Source organism: Monodelphis domestica, chromosome 3 (assembly GCF_027887165.1).
Source record: "Monodelphis domestica isolate mMonDom1 chromosome 3, mMonDom1.pri, whole genome shotgun sequence".
NCBI lineage: Eukaryota > Metazoa > Chordata > Mammalia > Didelphimorphia > Didelphidae > Monodelphis > Monodelphis domestica.
In genome coordinates, this window is record NC_077229.1 from 145,779,749 (window position 1) to 145,797,288 (window position 17,540).

At 37.9% G+C, this 17,540-nt stretch overlaps 1 long non-coding RNA gene across 1 annotated transcript in view; it reads right to left on the reverse strand.

The window, feature by feature from the left end:
• Positions 1 to 1,286: 1,286 nt before the first annotated feature.
• The window catches only part of LOC107651886 (uncharacterized), a 32,276-nt gene continuing 16,022 nt past the window's right edge, over positions 1,287 to 17,540 (reverse strand). The window contains exons 2-6 of the long non-coding RNA XR_001629145.2: positions 9,705 to 9,817; positions 9,158 to 9,436; positions 3,997 to 4,157; positions 3,398 to 3,596; positions 1,287 to 3,306 (exon numbers count right to left, since the gene is read on the reverse strand). This is a non-coding gene — a long non-coding RNA (uncharacterized LOC107651886). The remainder of the gene's footprint in view (positions 3,307 to 3,397; positions 3,597 to 3,996; positions 4,158 to 9,157; positions 9,437 to 9,704; positions 9,818 to 17,540) is intronic.

The following is a 17,540-nucleotide window of genomic DNA, read 5'->3' on the forward strand; positions in this document are numbered from 1 at the left end:
ATCAAATGAGATAATATTTTGAAAGTGTTTAGCTCTGTGTAAATGTTAGCTGCTAATATTATTACCTTAGGTTGATAGATATGTTCCTATGTAGAGTTTTATGTATTTTCCAATATATAATATATATTATTTCTATAGCACAGGGACTGTATATGTATGACTGTGCTTTCTTATTCCTATTATTTATTTATTTATTTAGATGTACTTTGGTAATTTATTAATATTTTAGACATGCATTGTTAAATAAAATTATAGACAATGATATTAAAATTACATACTTTAATCAACTATAATAAATCAATGCTTATTGTAATATAAAAATTCTGATCCTTCATGCATCAAATTACATAAATTGGATAGGTGTCACATTATACAATATTTAAATATACTTATGAGTTTTGTACCTTCAAAAATGTGTATAAGTTACTATAATATTTTTAATAAGACAAGTATTTTCTTTTCTGTTATAAATAATGTTTATATCTTTTGTGTACCTGCTAAATATACACAACATTCTAGTTATTCCTACTTTTTTAAAAAAGAATTAAGAACAATTCTTTTAAAGTAGAAACTTTTAAATTATATTTTTCTAGTTCCAAATTCTCTTCCTCCACCTCTCCCCTCCCCACTCAAAAAGAGAAAGAAAAAAAAACAACTAAAATCTATCACTAATATGTATAGTCAAGCAAGTCAAATTTTAGCTATGTTCTAAAAGAGGAAAAAATGTTTCCGTCTGCAATCTGAGTCTATCAGTTCTCTGTCTGGAGGTGGACTGGTTCATGTAATAGTGGGATTTGTTAAGGGAATGAATGAACAAGAAGGAAACATAAAAATCAGGTTTGTTTTGGGGATAGGGAAGAAGGAAAAGGGATAAGGAGAATTATTACAATTAATCTTAAACCCATTAGGGTTTTTTCTATAAACCTATCTTAACCTAACTTAGCTAAGCTAAAACAATGTTTCCCAAACACCAAATCTCACAAGTGGAGTCCAGTCAAATGGGCCAGGATTTTCAGATGAAAATTGTCCAAAGCAGGTCCAGTGGAGAAGTGGGTCTTCAGTCCTCTGTTCTAGTTGCCAGCAGCCAGTTCAAAAGATTTCTCTCTTCAGCTGGTATCACCAAAAAGCCAGAAAACCTTTGTCAAACCTCCAAACTCCAAGTCCTTCAGGAGAGAAGTGCCAAGACTGTTGGGACCTTAGAATCTTTACCCAGATCTTGACCCTTAGGCCATGTGAGTCTCTGTCACATGCACCTGTCAATCACTCTAAAGTTTGCATTACACAGTTCTTTTGCAAATGCCCTCTTCCTATTACAGCCATCATATTGTTTGTAAGTCTTTCCATGTTAATTATCTTTACAATATTGCCATTGTTGTATTCTTCTGGCTCTGCTCATTTCACTTTGCATTAGTTCATATTAATTTTCCCAGATTTTTCTTAAACCATCATATTCCTATACCTCAGCTTATGCAGTCATTCTATAATTGATGGACATCTCCGTTTCTAATTCTTTGCCACCATAGAAAAAGACACTGTAAACCTTTTTCTTCATATCAGTCCTTTTCCTTTTTTTTTTTAAATCTCCTTAGGGGTTAAGTACTGGTATTTCCAGGTCAAAGTGTGTGTTAAGTTTAAAAGACTTTAAGGAATAGTTCCAAACTGCTTTCCAGACTGGTTGGCATAGTTAGCAGCTCCACCAATGATGCATTAATATATGTGTTTTCCCACATTCCCTCCAGCATTTTTTGCCATCTTAGTCAATCCAATGGGAGTGAGATGGTACTTCAGAGTTGTTTTTAATATGTATAATATCAATTAATAGGACTCCTTTGTCACTTTCTAGTCAATTTTAATTTTCTGCTCACTTCTCACTTTTATTAGCTCCAATTTAATGTATTATTTGTATACAATGTCTTATGTAAGCTCCTTGAGTTCAGGGGTTAGTTATCTTTCTACCTTATTTGCTTGGAACATAGACATTGTGTAGTAATGCTTTATCATTCACTCATTTGGAGAACATTTGGAGAAGGAGTGGCTAAGGCATGATCATTCCTCATCATGATTGAGATGGACCAGAGTTAGGGTCTGTGGGTATGGAAGAGATTAAGTCCAGGGTATTTCAAGGGGTCAGGGATTCAGATTAAGAAGACTGTGAGTCATATGCTGAACCTGGAAAGGAAAGTGAACTGGAGGTCCTGAGATGAGAGCATCAAAAATTTGGATAGGATGGAGTGAATTTGGTAGGAGAGGGAGTTGTTCAGGAATGACACTAAAGGAAATTGGCATCAGGGGAGGAAATAGTGTGCCAGCTCCTTCTCCTGATAGTGTGTCAGTGAGATATGAAGGAAAGAGCAGGTAGCCTTACAAAGGATGCCAGTGGATTTGGCATCTTCTGGAAAACGCTAAATTTCAGTGAGTACCAGAAAGGAATGTGAAAAGAAGAGACTTAGGAAAAGTAAAAGGTTTTTTTTTTTTTTTTTTAATGGGAGAGAATGGCTCTAGTAGGCACAATAAAAGTGAGGGTAAAAGAGATTAGAAACAGGGACAGATTAAGGCTGATAGGTTTTATTTTGAAGGAGGGGAAAGAAAAGGAGAACAGAAGATGGTCAGTTCTTGTTCCTTTGCCCATAATTCTATCTTGGTCCACCCTAGATGAGGATTGCAAGCGCCAATTGGACCATGGTGGGAGTAGAGGGGAGAATGGAAGCTTAGGGGTTATATGAGACATGGAAAATGAAGCACGTACTACCTTCCCCATCCTGAACAATGTTAATTTCTGGTGCCAAATACGGACTACCCATGCTAGATCTGGCTCTTTTTGTAGTGACAGGAAAGACATATTTTCATCGCTAGTAAGTCAGTAGCTGAGTTCCCTCTAGATATTCAAAAGACCTAAAGATTTCCGCCAAAAGACCCCAAGGGAGAAGCTCTTACTCAAATAGAGAAGATTAGGGTGTGGTAAATTTAGAGTAGTGTTTATTGGTCCATGCCAAGCAGACTCTTGTCTCCATGAGGCTTCTAGAGTTAAACATGGTGGAGAAGTTAAATTGACTTCCTCAGAAGAGTGAAGGGCTGAGTCAGTGCAGCTGGGAATCACATCTGTGAAGTCCAGGGATTTCCAGACTCAGGCTTTTGTCAGAAAATCATGTCCTCTGGTCTCTAGCTATGTTCCAGCTGTGATGGAGTGTGCAGCCCAGTGCTGCTCCAGCTGTGATGGAGTGTGTAGCCTGGCGCTGCTCCAGCTGTGATGGAGTGTACTGACTAAATGGACCAGGCAGGATGTAAGTTCATCTGGATTCCTCTTACCTAGCCAGACCAAGAACAGTAAATAATAGTAATAATAACTCATGGGTATAGAGTGCTTTATGAATAAGAGGACACTTTCCTCACAACAAACCTGTGTGGTAGTTCGTGCAATTACGATTTTGCCATTTAGTAGAAGTATCAGAGTTTGAATTTGCACTTGGGGTCTCAGACACTGAGACCAAAGAGCAGACTATCTTTCCCTCCTTGTACACAAGCTTCTTCTGTACTTCTTGGTGTCTTTTATACTAGTGCCTTAAATCTGAGTCAGTGATTTCAGTGTTAAGAAGGGGCTAAAAGGAAAAAATGATGAAAAATGAAAGTTATATGTTTAATTACATACTTTGTATTATCAGAAGCAAATAGCATGGAAACGACTATAATAGCTTAGGTGTATATAATGTTTCAATGTTTGCAAAGACTTTATAAATGTTATTTCATGTGATCCTTATAAGAAGTCTGTGAGGTAGGTACTATTATTGTTCCCTCTTTACAGATGAGAAAACTGAGGCTGATAGCTAGTAAGTATCTGAAGCAGAATTTGAATTCATGTCTTCCTGAGGCTAGGTCAAGTGATTATCCATTATACCCCCTAACTATTTCTACCTACCACTTAGGAAATTTAGACAAATTATTTCCTTCCCTCTCTCAGTTTCTTTATCTGTAAGGGAGGAGAAGAAAGATTAAACCTACCTAGACATTGAGGCCACAGTCCTGGGAGCATTCACAAAGGCTTCTTTCTGGTGTCAGGTCACATGGATTCTTGGGGATCCTACTTCTGGAAAATGCATGACTTAGTGATATTTCCACTTTATGTAATAAAGGAACTGGGTAGGGCAAACATCAATGTCATTCTGGAATATTAGAACAAAGGGGGAAATCACTTGAAGTTTGAAACACCCAAATCTGGAATGAATAAAGGAGAAGTGACTTCATGTAGTGACTAGTAAACTTTTGGAACTCATTACCTCCTATAGTGATAGAGGCTGAAAATATAGGATGGCAATGAGCAATCTGATTTTCAAAGCTGTGCAAGGAAATAATTTAAAATGGGTTGAGATGGATCTGTGTGGGCTAGATCTCTAAGGTCTCATTGAACTCATTAGAGTGATGAGGACACAAGAGATATAACCTACAGGGTCCTTTTGTCTTCTCCTATACTGTTTCACATGTTGATCTCATCAATCCCTGTGGATTCACTTAGCATCACCATGTTGATGCTGATTCTCTACTTATCCAGCTCTAACTTCTCTCTCCTCATCTCCATTCTCAAATCTACAAATGTCTTGTAGACATCTTGAACTGGATGTCCTGTAGACATCTTAAACTCAAGATCTCCAAACTAAACTCATTGTCTTTTTCCCCAAATTCTGCATTCCTCCTAACTTTTCTATTGCTCTTAAGAGCACCACTGTTCTCCCAGTCATCCAGCCTTGCAGCCTAGCTGCCATCTCTTTCCCATTCCTTATGCAATCAGTTGCCAAGTTTTAGTGATTCTATCTTTATAACATCCCCTATACATATGTTCCCTTTTCTTGGCCAGTGCCACAATCCCAATACACATTCTCATTGCTTAACACCTGGATTATTGCTGATTGGTTGCCTGCTTCCTATCTCTCCTCATTAAAGTTCATACTTCTCCATTTATCATCAAATTGAACTTTCTAAAATGCAGATCTGACCATACTTCCCTCCTATCTAATAAACTCTAGCAACTCTCTATACCATCTAGAATCAGCTATAAAATCCTATTGGCAGTCACCTTACTGTACTGAATTTCTATACTTACATATACCTCACCTGCTCTGTGATCCAGGGACACTGGCTTCCTTGATGTCCCTCAAATAAGATACTCCATTTGTCAATAACCCTATAATTTTTCACTGACTGGGAAGTCCTGACTCCTCAAATATATCTCTTGGCTTCCTTTATTGTTGATATTGTTTAGTCACTTTAGTAGTATCCAAATCTTTTGACCCCATTTTGGGTTTTCTTGGCAAAGATACCAGAGTGGTTTGCCATTTCCTACTCTGGATCCTTTGAAAGAGGAGGAAATGGAGGCCAACAGGCTTCAGTGACTTGCCTAGGGTCAAAGAGCTAGTAAATATCTGAGGCCAGATTTGAAATCATGAAAATGAGCATACTTGATTTCAAGCCTAGCTCTCTATCCACTGTGCCACCTAGCTTTAAGTTCCATATAAATTCTCACCTTCTACAGGCAGCCTTTCCTAATTCCCTATAATTCTACTATTTTCCCTTTGTTTATTATTTCTAATTGACTATATCTTTTATTTTCACTTCCTTTTTTTTTGTATGTCTTCCCCACTAGACTGAGAAACCCTTAAGAGCAGGAGCTATCATGTGTCTTTCTTTTCATCCTCATTACTTATCAGAGTGTCTGGCACATAGTAGACCTTTAATTCAAGTTTATCAACTCACTGTTGAATGATTGATTCTTACTAACCCACAGATCTTCTCTCAATTGCATCCCCCTTTAGCTATGCCTTATCTAGTTTGGTTTTAGATGGGGGGAAAGATTTCTAGAAACAGGCTCACAAAATGAAATAAGTAAACTCAAAAATGCTGCTCATAAGTGTTGAAAAAATCCTGAAACTAATAACCACAGTCCTTCTACAACCTAAGCCAACTCCTCCTTAGAAATGTCCCTCCACCAGAATAGCAACTAATTAGTTAGCAATCATTGTTCATGCACAATGTTTGCTTGTTTGTTTTGTCAACACAGCACAGATTCTGAAGGAAAATTAGAAATCTAAAGATGTATGTTTAAAAAAAAATGAATGTCACCTCTTGGAAGACAGGAACTTCCCACACCTCCATACTGTCTGATGTGATTTTTTTTTGGTCTACACCTGAAATTTCATCAAAACAGGGAACTCCTAGTGTGGAGAATCCTTCTACCAATTGTAGAGCAGTTGTTTATGGTCTTAGAGAGGTGCTTAAGGCACTGAGATATTAAGTGATTTACCTGCAGCAACATAACTAACAAAAATAGACATTGAACTCAGGCCTTACAGACTCCAAGGCCAGTTCTCTATCTACACTGGTTTCCTCTCACCCAGTTCACATTTAGTACTTGAATGGAAAATTTCTCTATCACAACTACCACCAATACATGCTTGGGAGGGTTAATGCTATGGCATTCTTTCTTTCTCCTTGTCATGGAGCAACAGCCTTTTAATCAGCTTCCCTTCTCCTGTTGGACAGCGCCATGATTTCTGTTCTTGCCTTTAATAGCTCAGAAGCTGCTCTCATTTCAAAGATCAGCAGGTATTGGCCTTCTCCAGAGTGAACTTGCTGCTTAGCCCACTGCTGTAACCCTCCTTCCCTCCAACTCTCCCTTTAGCAACAGGATGCATTTAACTCAGTGTTTATTACTAGAACCTCTTTCCTGTTCTGCCCCTTGGAAAATGGGCAAGGCATGTAAGGATGGCATCAGGTCATCCTTAATTTGTCTCTGAAGAAAATCATGCTAATTGAAGCCTGATTACAGGGGTAGTTAGTGTAAAATACTCTCTTGCCTGATTGGACTGGGAAGAATCTCAAGGAAGAGCCCCATAATTGGAGAGGCTCCGGGGACCCCACAGCTCAAACTTCTCAGCTGAAGGCTCTGCAGACAATCAATGTAGACATCTATTCTGTGACCTTTTCTCCTGCCTGAGGATTTGTATCCTGACTTCACTCTCAAGACCTATTGATTCTTCTCTTCCTCTTTCCCTTCCTTTGGATGTAATTGATTGGGAATTTTTTTTCTAGGCCAAATATCATTCACCCCATTTACCTCTTTCTGGTTTTGTTTCCTCCCTCCCCCAGTCTCTCTCTCTCTCTCTCTCTCTCTCTCTCTCTCTCTCTCTCTCTCTCTCTCTCTCTCTGTCTGTCTTTGTCTGTCTCTCTCTCTCTGTCTGTCTGTCTTTCACACATACACACACTCATACCCCTCTCCAAACTCAAGCTGAACTACATTGGGCCAGCTTTGGCCTGACAGAGGTCTATTACTGAAGTGAGTCAGTGGTGGCAAAGCCTCCCTGACTAGCAGTATAGAAAAAGCTTAAGATTCGGACTCTGAGGACTTGAATTCAAATTTCTCTTCTAGCATATGGTACTGTAAGTTGAACAAATCACTTATCCTGTCTGGGCTTCAGTTCCCTTATGAGTAAGATTCCTTTGGACTATTCCTCTATGGTAATATATGTCCATGTTGCTGCTAGGCCATTTTTTCAGTAATTTCTAAGTTTTCATGAACCCTTTTAGGATTTTCTTGGTAAACATACTCAAGTGCTTGGTTCTTTCCTTCACCAGCTCATTTTACAGATGAGGAAATTAGAGCAAACAAGATTGTGAAGTGATTTGACCAGGGTTACACATAGAACAAATAGGATGGATTTAAACTCAGGTCCTCTTGACTCCAGGTTCAGCATTCTATTCACTTTGCCAACTAGCTGCCCCACTCAATATCCATCGACCTTCCCAGATCTCAAATATGATTTGTTGATATTTTCATATTCTACTAGACAAGCTATGGTGGTTCCATTACAAAATGTGCAATGAAATAAACAAAGCACAAAATGTCTGTAATGAAGACTGCCTTTAATTTCCTTTAATTGCCTGCTGAGTTACTGCCTCTATGACCCCAACAGCTGTATTACTTTCTGAATGTATGGCCTTGATGAACAACAAATTTTTCTATCCATGACAGGTTTATTTCTTTGGTGAAGGATTACCAAAGAGGTATTTCATTGTGTGTTGCAGTTGTGTAATTGGGCTGTGGCAGATTTATTCATTGACTAGATGAGGCAATCATTATGTGTCACTTTTTAGTAGGGAGGTCTCTCTTTCCTTTGCAGGTTGACTACTTTATCTAAGAATCATCAAAGGGCATTGCTTGGAAATACTAGTGCTAGAAAAGATGAGTTGGCAGATTTATCAGAATTTAGGACTTTGCCAACTCCCAAAGAAAATGGCCATTTCAATGAGAGTAACCCCTGAAAAATAGAGGACTGGAACTGGGATGTGGCATTATTTTTTCTTTAATTTTTAAAGGTCTATTTTCTCTCAAGTTTTAGGAAAAGCTATGAATTGAGCAAAGGAAAAGGATTTTGGGATGATAAGATGTCAAACCAGTTTTCAGATTCACAAGGCTTGGTGTGTATAGGAATTATTACATTTTAAAAATTCCACATCCCTAGCCTAAACTGTTGCTATTAATTAATTACACCAACATTCTATTGAGTACTTCCTATGTGCCAGGCACTGTGATAGGTACTTGTGGATCCAAAAACAAAAATATAACAATCTTAGCCCTTTAGAAGTTTACATTCTACTGGGATATGAAGATGAGAGGGATAACATGAACACAGTTAAATCAAAACAAAAATAAATATGGGTCATTTTGTTTGGATGGAAGGTTCCAAGAACTAGAAGGATTACGGAAAAAAAAAACTTGAGCTGAACCTTAAGGAAACTTAGGGATCTTAAGGAGAAGTGTGAAAAGAATGGACAGTCATTGTCTTCAATAAGTTTATATTCTTTTGTGGAAGAAGGCACATTCCTCTGAAGTGTTGCTGTTTATTGTTTAGCCATGTCCAACACTTCAGGACCTCATGTACCAGATGGATAATATACTTAAGTAAATGGGAGCAGCTATGTGGCAAAGTGGATAGAGCACCAGGTTTGAAGTCAGGAAGACTCATCTCTATGAGCTCAAATCTAGCCTCAGCCACTTTCTGGCTGTGTGATCTGTTAAATTTATGGTTGGACTGAATATATTTAATTGGCCAACAGGGATTTAATTACTAAATCCCAAAAATGAATTACTAAAGTCAGCCTTTACACTCACCACATGTCAGTTCAATCAGCAGATTCTTTATCAGCCTAAACTCCAGTAGAACTGCTTCTTTCAGGAGCTTCCACTCCTAATGTGAGTCTCCACTCCAAGTGTGTCTTTTCACTTCCAAGGGTGTCTCTTCACTCCAACTTTCCCTCTTTACTCCAAGTGTCTGTGTGTGTCTCTGTTTCCACTTTTAAAGACCTTTTTCTCTTGTGTCACTTCCCCTAAATTTTTATGTCTACCAATTACAGCCTGATGCTCCACTCCAGGACTGCCCACTCTTTCACACTGTAAAGGATAATTTTAGCATTGTGATTTAAAATTTAAATTAATTGGCCACCAGGGAAAATCTCAAATAAAAAAATACCCAAGTCAGCTGGAAATTATGGTGATTTTAATTAATATAGAGAGAAGGAATTAAGGAGAAGAGAGAGGGAGAGGGAAAGAGTTAATTTAAACTGCTCCAGCTCTGGCTGAGCCAGACAGGGATTAAAAGGCCTTGACCAAAAGGGCCTCCCTGAGCCCAAGGGAAAAGAAAGTCAGTGTTATCACTCACCATGAGACCTGTCTGAGTCAGGAAGCTGTCTGAGTGAGCTCCTCCAGGCTGAATTCCAGGATCAAACTGGTGCCCAGGCTGCTCACAGGAAGTGATCAGCCAAATCTAACTTTCTGGGGAAAGAGTTTTTCAGAGATGAAAAAATCCCAAATATATAGACCTTTCACCCTTGTGTCTCCACCTCTAAATTTTCACATCTATCAATCACATCAAAGGCTTTCTCCAGGACTGCCCATACTTCTAGTTCTCACCTTTTTTGATTAGATTATATCTTTAGAGTTACTTCACACGTCTTTGTTAAATTCACCTTTTGTTAGTTACTTGACCTTTTTGTGATTAATTTAACCTTTATAGGTACTTAACATCTTTTTGTATTAAGGTCTAAAAATAGACTTAGCATAAAGTTCTAGCTTCACTATAAAGTGAGAACTAAGTACTTCCATTGTTCAATCAGGAGATTACAACTTTATCTTCCCCTAAAGTAGGTTTAAGTAGGGTGGAGTAATTTAAAGTTTACAACATGTGGGTCACAGCCTTCCCACTCAGTGTATGAAATGGTTATTCATACTTTTTTTGTGGTTAAAATCCAAATTGGATAGATCTCCATACTCAACTTTAATATATGGGGGATTATAATTTAATCTTCACAATAAAGGAAGAGCTAAGTATCTTCATTGTTACAATCAGGGGAGAGTCAAATCCAATCTTCCCAGATCCTGGACAAGTCACTTCACCCTGTTTGCCTCAGTTTCCTCATCTACAAAATGAGCTCAAGAAGGAAATGGTAAGCTATGATCTTTGCCAAGAAAATCCTAACTGGGGTCATGATAAAACTGAAAAATGACTGAAGAAAAATACTTAATATTACAAATAACTATACTTAGAAGATAATTTACAATTACAGACAAAATACCTATAAGTACAAGATATTTTTGAGGGTAGATTCTAGAAGGAGAAATAAAAAAGGGAAGGAAGTCCCTTCTAAGCCTAGGGGATAGCATGTTCCAAAGTACAGAGATAGAATGTTATTTCCAAAGAACAATGAGAAGGCAAGCTTGGTTGGACCATAGGGAATCTTCTTTAGCAGAGAAATGAGTTAGTCAGGCCTATGGTTTAGTAATATGCATTTGGTATCTGTATGGAGGATGGATTAGGGAAGAGAAAAACTAGAATGGGGGAGACCAATTGGAAGGTCATAACAATAGTCCAGTGTGAGAGAAAAAAGGGTTAATTATAAAAAGGTTTGACTGGATTATATTTAAAATAGGGTCACCAGGAATTTATAATTTATTCCAAAGAGATTTATTAACAATTTATTTACAAAATATAGAAAGAGTAAAGTAAGAAAATCAGAGAAGGGATAGGGTAAGATATCTAGCCTAAGCACTAAGTAATTTACTCCCAGCCCCTGGCTCAACCCAGGCATGGAGAGTTAGTCTTTAGGCCTCAGCAAAGCCGAGGACCTGGGGAAGTTTCTCTCAAGAGGTAAGTCTCTCCTGAGGTTAGTATTTTCAGAAAATATCCAGGAAAGGAGTCAGCCTTTTCACTCCCACGTGTCAGTCCAAAAGGAAGAGAGATACCAGGAACAGGGTCTCAGGTCCAATCAGTAGACTCTTCTTCAACTGAAGATCTCAAAGGATTCTCCCATGAATCTCAGATGATTCTCTCTCTACAGGAAGTTGTAACTCCCTTTTTAAGACACTTTCTTTTGTTCCACTTCCTGTGCCTTCCCCTAATTTTATATATAGAAATCACAGTAGAAGTTTTGCTTTAGGACTGCCTGGGGGCAGTCAGTTTAATTCTGATTTGTCACCCTCTATTGCACATGTGAGTCACTGACCTCTCCCACTCAAGTGTGAATGGGGTGTTTACAACTTTGTTGATTAAATCTAAAAATGGACAGATCTCCTCACTCATCTTTTAAGTAGGGTGTTTATACCTTTGGTGATTAAATCTAAAAATGGGTAGTGGTTACAATTTAATCTTCACAATCAAGAGAGAGCTAATTAATTTCATTTTCATGATCAGGGAAGAGTTAAATTTAATCTTCACACCAGACAAGAGAAAATGAGGGACTGAACTAGAGTAGTGGCTGAGTAAGCAGAGAAAATTTGAAAAGTTAAATGAATTGGTTTTTTTTTTAACTCTTACCTTCTGTCTTAGAATTGCTACTAAGCATTGGTTCCAAGTCAAAAGAGCAGCAAGAACTATGCAATGAGGTTTGAGTGACTTGCCCAGGGTCACCTGGCTAGGAAGTAGATGAGGCCAGATTTCAACTCAGGTCTTCTCAACTCCAGACTTAGTGCTCTATCTGTGCTACTTAGCTATTCCATGGTTGGACACAGAGAATGAGGGAGAGAGAAGAATCAAATTTATTTCTTTTCCTCACCTTACTGCTTCTACTTCCCTTAGAGAGGCAATATGGTAGTCTGAGAAGCTTACATAATTAACAGTCAAAAAAACTTGGTTTCAAGACCTATGCAGATAGGCATTGTTGTAATGGAAATATTTATTTCTACTCCTTAGTACCTATGTGACCTCACCAAAACACTTGAGGTATATAAGGCTTAGTTTCCTCATCTGTAAAATAAGCGTAGAACTAGATGATGTACAGGGTACTTTCCAGTTCTAAACCTATGACCCTAAGTGATATTTTGGGGAGACAATGTGTTTTGGTAGAAAAAGCAATTGAATTGTAATCACATGAGCTGGGTTCAAAGCCTGGTTCTATTACTCACTACATATGTGATCTTGGGCAAGTCATTTAATCTATCTTGGTCTCAGTTTCCTTTAATGTAAAATGATGGAGTTCAAATTAAATGACCTCAGGTTCTTTTTGTTTCTTCTATGCTCACTCATTTTTTTCCAATTCTAATATTTTTTTTCTAGATCCTGCCTCTTTTTTCTTTCTTCTCTTGTTTCTTTTTTAACTCTTCTATTTCTGTAATCCATTTGACTTTTTTCTTTTTTCCAAACCAATAGCATTAATTTCTTTTGACCTTCTTTGTTGCCATCTTTTTCTAGCTACCATTTTAACAGTATCACCATCAATATCAGCAACAACAAAAACAACTACTACTACCATTTATCTAGAACTTTAAAGTTCAGTTTATAAAAGTTATCTCATTTTATTCTTACATAAAGCCTTGAGGAGTCAGTGCTATTATTTTTCTCATTTTATAGATGACAAAACTAAAGCATACAAAAGTGACTTGTCTAGATCATATAGCTAATGTCTGAGGCTGAATTTGAATTCATGTTTCCTGACTCCAGGCCAGACATTCTCAACATTTATAATTTTCTACTTTCTTCAAAGTAACAGAAAATAATTAGCTTTTTCTGACTGCAGGTCCAGCACTAAATCTACCATGCCACCAATTTAGGCAGCTGGTTGCTCCTAGGGCACTCTGGCCCAACTCTGAGTAGCATGGCTCACAAGCTGTGCCCTGCATTGAAGGACCTAATTACTTTGCCATTCAGGCATGCAGAAACTGGTATTTGCTTCCATTAGACAATTAATGTCATTGTTATAGTTATAGAGATGGAAGGGACCTCAGAGATTCTCTAGTCCAACCCCCTCATTTTATAGATGCTAAGGTCAAAAACTACTCAGGTAATGAGGAATCTGTATGTTAATAATAGCTAGCATTTATATATAGAACTTTAAGGTTTGTAAAGTGCTTTCCATTGGTTATTTCACTTGGTCCTTACAACAGACAAACCTGTGATGAGGTATATGTTGTTATTATCTCTACTGAAGGGATATGAAGAAACTGAAGGTAAGAAGTTCAATGTTTTGTTCAGATTCATACGGTTAATAAAAATCAGAAACAGAATGTATCTTCTGTACTCTTAAGTCCGCCATTTTATTGACTGTGCTTGGTATTCCAACTCCAAAGCCCTTGTATGTACTCTGACCTATATCAGCCCTTTGACCAATAGCAAAGACAACATATTAGTCAGAACCTCAGCTGGTCTTTGCTAGGTTCAAAGGTAACTCCTGCCCTGAAATCCTGCTATAGTTTAGTGAGAAGTAGAATTAGTAAGCATTAAAAGTGCTTCCTATTCTGGCCCCTTCCTTACACATTGTTCACCTCTGAACATTCTAGTCCAGTGATACTGGTTTCCTTGCTTTTCCTCACACTTGTCTTTGCATTATGCATTCCTCCATGCCTGGTATGCTCATCATAATGCTTAATAAATGATTATTAATGAACAATTACCTATTAATGATATTAGATACTAATTATAATTAGAAGAAGAAAAGATAGTCTGGCAATTTCATTTCTACTAATTCCAGGATGAGCATGTTGGGTTAGTCTCAGGACCTTATTAGGCATTCAGATTCAGTCACTTGATGAAATAGTGACTTGGCATGAGTTGAGGGGGATAACTTTAGATGGGAAATTATGCCCCTGGGTTCATCAGTTTCCCAATATGCCAGCTGAGGGTGTCTGAATGCTTACTCCACATAGCAGCAAAGCCCAAGACAAGCTTGAAGGATCATCCTGAGTGAGGGTTTCACAAGTATATACCAAAATAATATGCACCAATATAGGTCCACAGGGAATGAATTGAGAAAGAGACAGCCTGGTATTATAGAGAGAAGGCCAGTCTTGGTGTCAGAAAGAATTAGGTTCAAGACTTAGTTCTGTGACCATAGGAGACAGCCTTAACCTCTAAATGTCCTAGTCATCCATTGAGGTTTATATATTACTCATGAGTTGTCCATCTATATCAGTGGAGGGAACTTTTATGTTGAGTTATATTCAAAAATGAAATTATAAGTCCAGATGAAAAAAAATGGAATTGTCAAAATGTAAAGGACCCATCTAAATCATCAGTATGTCTAACATCTAGAATTACAGAATGCCAGAACTCAAAGGAACCAAAGTCCAATCCCTTTTTATCTTATAGATAAGAAAACTGAGAAATTAAAATTTAAAGCTACAGGATAAACATGACTGGGTAAGTAACAACAGATAATCAGGAAGAGCATGTGAAAACCTGAGAAAAATACAAGGAAGACTTCAAGTCACCATGGTACAGTAGAAAGAATAATGGCAACAGAGTCAGAAGACCTGGGTTCAAATCCAATATCTGACTTCATCTATGGAACTTAGGCAAATGACTTAACCTTCCTGGGCCTCAGTTTCTGTCTCTGCAAAGATGAAGAAGGTAAACTAGATGACCTCTAAGGTCCTGTCCAGATCTAGATCTGATACTAAAAAAGTCTACTTTGGGAGTCCTAGGTAAAAGGACTCCTGGCAGAGAAAACAAGCTGTTAGTTGCTACCATTTGGTAAGCCATCAACAGCAGGAACCCCAGAAAAGGGAGGGCCTTCTGAGGGTGAAGGAAATATTCCAGTGAACTGCAGAGATTACATCATGTTTGTGTTTTTTCCTAATGCCAGGCAGCAACTACATGAAGATAAAATGCAGTAGAAGAAAAGGTGCAGGGGCAGCAGGATTACTCTTCTCTTCTTTGGTTTATCAGGAGAAGACAATATTCCTCAAAAGAATGGAAAACCTGAAAACAAAGAGGAATGAAGAGGCTGATGGGGGTGAGGGTGAGACAGGAGGTGGAAAAAAAATGCTGTACAAATAAAGAGAAAGAGGAATCCTTGGAGTTGTGTGATTGTTTCTGGATTCCATTGGCCCTTCCCAAAGGGGAATGAGCTGACCCTTCTGATGAGGAAATTGATTTTAATAATAATGAAGTTCCCCAGGTACTGTTAAGAGAGAAGACTTCTAGTCCTAAGTCACAGGAAGGAGAGACAAATCAGGGTGGTTAAACACCCCCTGATGAGCTGAGGGCTATGCAGGCAGCTGTATGTCATCTTGGCATGAAGGAACAGGAGGTATGCAATCTCGTTGGCTGTGTATCTGGGACATGATGGAGAGTCTCCTGATGCTTGTCAGACCTGATAATGAATACCCACTTCTGCTGATTCATGTAGAGACAAGTGATATTGTCAGAAGGACCCTGCACTGCCTCTCTAGGGATTATAATGTCTTGTGCCATAAAATGAAGACCTTAAGAGCCCTGGGTGATGGTTTTCATCATTACTGCTGATTGAAGGGTGGGGACAAAGGCAGATAGGGAAAGTGAATAGCTGGTGCTAAAGACAGTCTATGAGAATGGAGTTTGAATGTCTGGACTGGAGTGTTTAATCCCATATCCAGGTGTTTCGTTGTTTTGGGGTTTTTTTTTTTTTTTTGTATTCCTGGAACTTGGCACAGTGCCTTCAATATACCTAATACATACTTAGAAACTTGGCTTTTGGATGGTTGTCCCCTATGTTTGGAATTCATTCATGCCTTTTCTCTGTCTCCTAGAATCCTGGTTTTGCTTCAAAACTCAGCCCAAACACTACCTTCTACATGAACCTTTTCCCAATGTCTTTAGTTACAAGTGCTTCCATTTGTCCCAAGTAATCTTGGATTTATTTTGTTTATACATACATACATACATATATATATATATATTTTTTTTTTGTCTACCCCAAAAGATGGTAAGTTCCTTGAGGGCAGAAATTGATTTTTGTGTTTGTATGCCCAGAACCCAGCACAGAGCCTGGCATATGGTAGACTCTTAGAAAATGCTTATTGATTGATTTATACATGAATGATGAACTATTTCTCAGCAACGGAGTGCTTTTAATAGGGTTGGAATTTGCCTGGAGATTTGTGTGTGGATTACCCAAGAGGACTTCAAACTGAAAATGGGAGGGGAAGGAGGAAAATGTTGCCCACATATATTCCATAAGCTAATTACCATAGAGAGTAGCAGCTGTGATACAGGAAGAGGATATTATTGGAGATATCCAGGAATCCATAAAAAGGAATAGTAATGGCAGGCTCTTCATTGCTGCAGATGTATTTGCACAGCTAATAAGATGCCTAGCATTTCTATATTGCTATAATGTCAAAAAAGCACTTTATAGATATTATCTCATTTGATCTTTATAACTTCCCTGGGAGGTCAGTTCTGTTATTATTCACATATTAGAGATAAGGAAACTGAGGCACTCAGAGGTTAAATGACTCACCCAGAATCTCATAGCTAGTAAATATTTGAGTTTAGATTTTATGCCAGGTTATCCTGAGTCCAGGGCCAGCATTCTATACTTTTTGCCACCGTATTACCTAACTATATATTGGAAATTAAGTGAATTAGATATCCTAAAGTGAAAAAGAGAGGCATAATGGCACAATGGGAAAAAAAAAGCATTGTATCTGGAATCAGAGACCCTGGATTCAAATCAAACCCCTAGAGCTTCTTCACTGCATTACCTTCAACAAGTCACTTTACCTCCATGAGTTTCAGTTTCTTAACTGTAAAATGAGAGATTTAAATAGCCTACATCTATAGATTTATGATCCTATTATCTTGAGATAAATTTAACTTTTTAGAGAATCAATGGGAGATGACATACCTAGAACATGGCAATGGAAATTTATATTTCACTCATTAGATCGGGGTGATGGTGGGATATCATTGCATATCTATATGTCCATATCTATAGTTATTGTTGTTCAATCATGAATGACTCTTCATGACCCGTGGGACCACAGCATGCTAGGTTCCTGACCTATCCACCACTATCTCCCAAAGCCTGTCCAAACTCATTTCATTGCTTCCATGACACCATCTAGATATCTTTTCCTTTTGTCTTCAATCCTTTCTAAAACAAGATCTTTTCCAATGAGTCTTGTCTTCTCATTATGTGGCCAAATAATTTAAGCTTCAGCTTCAGCATTTGACCTAATGATAGTCTAAATGCATATATGTAATTATATATTCATATTGATAATATTAATTAATATAATTGTA